The following is a 5142-nucleotide window of genomic DNA, read 5'->3' as shown; positions in this document are numbered from 1 at the left end:
CGCCTTAGTACTTTTAGTGCGTTAGACTTGACTTAGGAATGGTGGCACAACAAACCATTTCGGAGCATGTATGTCCCTTTACAGATGCTATTAGGAACAACATCGTTAGACCAAGGGTCGAAGCAAATAACTTCACTATCCTGACTCAAGTCATCTCGATGATTCAACACTCAAGTCAATATCATGGACTTGTAGATGAAGATCCTAACAATCATATCAATATTTTTCTCAAACTCTACAATACCTTCAAAATCGAAGAGGCATCTGATGACGCAGTGAGACTCTATTTATTTCCCTTCTCACTGGTAGGAAAAGCCCATTCATGGCTTAGTTTTTTAGCACCTGGTTTTGTCACTACCTAGGCAAACATAGCTGAAAAATTCTGGCACAAATTCTGTTCTCCCTCTAAAACCAATCGTTTACGAAGTAGGATTTATGACTTCGAGTAAGAAGAAGATAAAAGGTTCTTAGACGCATGGGATTGATACAAGGAACTGCAAAGAAATTTCTCTCATCACGGTATGGAGCCTAGGATGGTTATGAATACCTTTTATGACGGTCTATGTACTCCATCTAAGCAAAACCTAGATACAGTTGCGGGAGGAGGTTTTTGTTATTTAATCCCTACTACTGCTCGCTCTCTTATTGAAAAGATCTCTACAAATGAATATCCATCTAGAAGAGATTCTAGATCTTTGAGAAAGGCTGATGTTCGAAGTGTTGATTCAAATGCAAAGTTGACAACCCAAGTTGAAGCACATACTGCACAAATTGAAAAGCTTATGACTAAACAAGAGATGTGTAGTACGTGTGGAGGTTCTCATGATACTGAAAATTGTCTTATAGCTATGCAATCAGAGGAGGTTCATTTCATGCTACTGAAAATTGTCCTATAGCTATGCAATCAGAGGTCGTTCATTTCGTAGGTGACCAGTTTAGGTATCCATTTGGTACTGATAAAGGAAAGCCTAGGTTAGCTGGAGAGATAACAGGGATTTTTTTCTAGACGGTTACTCGCAAATTGGTGGATTCCAGCAAGGGCTGGCAATTCTGCCACGAACACGATAACACAACTTGAACCTACACGAAGTTAACAGGTTTCGTGTTTATAACAGATCGACACGATAAGACCTGTTTAATTATATGTCGTGTTTGTGTTTACGTATTTCGTGTTCGTGTCTTATCGTGTTCGTGTCTTAACAGGTCGTGTCAGACATGATATGACCTATTAAGACTTAAGACCATTATACAATACATGTTAAGACCTATTAATAGCTAAATATTAGATGTGTAGTAACAGGTCGTGTTCGTGTCTTAACGGGTTGTATGATACATTACGTGTTTGAAAAGCTGACATGATAAGATTTCGTGTCGTGTTCGCGTTTACTAGTTTTGGGTTCGTGTCTTATCGTGTTCGGGATTTAACAGGTCGGGTTGACACGATATGCCAACCTTAATTCCAGCCAAGAGAGAAGGGACTGATGTATTGCAAAATACATACATTTATCGTGTAATTGTATAGTTTTCGTTTCGTTTTCGTTAGTTCTTATTTAGAATTAGCTACTTTTGATAGTTTAATAAAATACAGGTCTCGATTGCTGAAAGTTAGAAAAAACGCTTGAACTATGCTAAAAAGGAGTTGGCAACGAGAGTCGGGGCGTGACGCAGCTGAACGAGAACAGAAAACGAGGAAATCTGGAAAAAAGACCCTGTGGCGTCACGCCACCAAATCCTGTAATTCTCTTCACGTAGCGCCAAGATATTTAATAATGAAATTCAATTATATAGCGTCGCGCTATGCGACCAAAGTGGCATATCCCCTTCGCGTGACACGAAGGGGTTGATTTCGTCGACCAGTTTATGCTGATGCTGGATTCTTGCAATAATACCATATATAAACATTATTAGTCTTAAGTCCAAACCTAATTACGATTTTGCATTAATTTGGGCGAAAAGTTGGAGCTTTTTGGAGCGTTTTTGAGAGCTTGAAGTAGCCGGTTGAAAAGTTTGAAGCAAAGGAAAGCATCTGGGTCGTGTTTTACCATCCGGATTTCTTAATTCTCCGTTTCTTGTTTTTGATCATGTTTCTTGTTCATAAAAATACTCTTGTTTTGATTGTTTCAATGATTATGATTGGCTCAACTTATTTTCTGCCTAGACTGAGATGCTTGGATTGTTTGCAAAAGTAACCGATTTGGCTAATTGGTTCGATGTTCATGCATGCTTAGAGTTGTTTGATTATTACTTATTGCTTCGTATGAGTCTTGGTGAATGTCTTTCACGAAAGAGGTTCGTGCTAGATTATAACTGATTTTGTAATCGTTTTGGTTAATTAGCCGATATACCTTAGAAGCGATATTTGGTAGTTAAGTGAGTCTTAGTGTTCTACTAATCTTAATAGTTGTGAGGTGCAAGATTATTGTTAGGTCTAAGTCATTAAATTGCTAGGTAGGGTCTTCGTGAGAAGTCTGAACTAGTTTCCCTAGTGACCGTTGTCTAACAATCAAATTAAGATTCTAAATCTATCCTAGATTTATAGCATGTGGGGGAGTAGGTTGTATTAGGATACTTTTGTAAACCCCTTAGATAACCCGTGAGGGAGTCTAGATTAACCGGTGTCCATAACAGCCTTTAGAGCTCCATAAGTGTCTTCTCGAGAAGGGTCGAGGGTCTTGTAAGGTGTCTCGATAGGTTTAGAATATAAAGATCCCTGTTCCATAATAATTAATAGATGTAATAAATCATTACTATTACAAACCCGGAATCCAGTCTAGGTAGTTGTTTTCACCATCTGAGTAAAACCCGAGTTAGTTCGTGATTAGTTAATTTTGTTAATTAATTTAATTTGATATTTAGAACCCCCCCCCCCAATATAAAAACAGTTAGTGTCATGTCCGTGTTAGTGTCGGTCTAGATAAGTTAGTTAACGTAGTTAAACTGAGTCATGTGGGTTCGATATCCGGACTTACTTAGCTTTACTAGAGTCGATCGACTCACTTGCCGGTTAGTAGTTTAGTCGAGTTTAGAGAGTCTAGAGTATTACTTTGTGTCTAGATTAGGTTAATTTAGTTTGTTTTTATTAAACTACTTTTAGCACATCAGGGACCTAGTTTACAGGAAGTCCTCATGGAGTTTATCCAAGAGATCGGGGAAAGGATGAGCAAACTAGACCAAGAGCTAGCAGGACACAGAACTACAATTCAAAACATTGAGAAAGTCCTTACACAGCTAGCCACTAAAGAATAGGAGAAAGAGAAGGCCCAAGTGAAAGAAATTACATTGAGAAGTGGTAATGACCCGCACACCTGCTATAGATGTTACTCAAGAAGACGAGGTTAAACTTCCAATATCTACTAATAAAAAGTGTTGACAATAAGCCAAATGAGCGAATTGAGGAAAACGAAAGATACGGTGGAAGAGCATAAACCTGTTCTTCCATATCCTAAGCACCAATTCAAGGAGAAGCTCGAGAAGCAATACGATAAGTTCCTAGCAATGTTTACTGAGTTGCATATTAACCTTCCATTCATGGAAGCTTTGATGGCCTAAATATGCAAAAATTTTGAAGGACTTACTTTCCAACGAGAATAAGTTAGAAGATCTATCTACTGTGACATTGAACAAAGAATGTTAGTCTTGCAGAATAAGTTACCAAAAAAAGTAGTAGATCCTGGCAGTTTCACTATCCTATTTTAATAGGAGATCTTTTTGTCTACGATGCTTTGGTAGATTTAGGTGTACTGAGGCCATATTTAGTGTTTGCTAAACTTGGCCTAGGGGAACCTTCTCCTACTCGTATGAGTATCCAGCTAGTTAACCATTCTATCAAAGATCCAAGGGGAGATCGTGGAAAACATGCTTGTAAAAGTGGACAAGTTTGTTTTCCCAGTCGACTTCGTCATCTTAGATATCAACGAAGATGAACATGTACCCCTTATATTGGAACGACCATTTTGGGCTACCACCAGAGCTTTGGTCGATGTGGTTGATGGAAGACTAACTTTAAGGGTCAAAAATGAAAAAGTAGTATTCGAGCCGATGGAAGAAAAATCCACGATCGTCACTTAGTTGGTAACAAAGACTTTAAGTGTGGGGATCATGTTTTTCTATATAACTTGAGATTGAGGCTATTTCTTGGTAAGCTGAAATCAAGATGGACTAGACCGTTAGTAGTGGAAGAAGTATATCCTTATGGAGCGGTCGACTTATTGAATGCGTAAGGTGAAACACAAGGTTAATGGGAATAGACTGAAAAGGTATATAGAAGGCTAATTAACACAACCGAGGTGGAAGAGTTAGATCTCCATCTTGTGCTTGAAGAGTAATGAAGGTAAGTTTACATCTGGCTGAAGACGCTTAAACTTAGCGCTTCCGGGAGGCAACCCCAGGGTCCAAATTTCAACCTTCTTAGCCGAAAAGTGATCCGATCATCATACATATCGTACTCAAGCGGCCAGAGCCCACCTCGAAATATGGGCCAGCTAATGGTGAAAGACAAAAGAGGCAAGGACAAAGGGGCTAAAAATCAAGTTGGTGATATTGAAAATGTTCCCCCACACCCGTTAAGATCTTACCTTTGACATGGGGCCACACCTCAAAAAATGGTAGATGGGCTGGTGTTTAAGGTGTGGAACCACACCACCCCCACCCATGTTTGTTTGATTTAAATTAAAGGATGAAATTGTTACACATTTATAATAGATGATAATAAAAATTTCACACTTGGTTTAGCTAGATTGCACCCTATGATATCTATATTGATTCTTTAACCATAACTTGAGGCCAACAACAAGTTACTTATTTTAATCAACAATTGCCGCCAGTCTATGCATTTAAGGTTTTTATCATTTTCACTTGACCAAGTTTAAAATAAGACTTGGGACGTTATTTAACAGGCCATTCATATTTTGCATCATTATGTGCATTTAAGTCTTTTTTATAAGTATCACGTTACCCAGTTCGAAATAGATCGTGTACGGGGTTCCAGTTTCTTCGTGTACTTAAAAGAGAAAAAAAAACAAAAAAAGATAAGCATTAAGTGTAGAGTTTCAACCCACGTCCTTTAATTAAGGGGTGACGGTGACACTCTAACCATGTATCATCATTTAATTTTATCACCCAAATTATTATTCTATATAACAA

Source organism: Helianthus annuus, chromosome 16 (assembly GCF_002127325.2).
Source record: "Helianthus annuus cultivar XRQ/B chromosome 16, HanXRQr2.0-SUNRISE, whole genome shotgun sequence".
NCBI classification, from domain to species: domain Eukaryota; kingdom Viridiplantae; phylum Streptophyta; class Magnoliopsida; order Asterales; family Asteraceae; genus Helianthus; species Helianthus annuus.
This window is presented reverse-complemented; position numbering follows the sequence as displayed.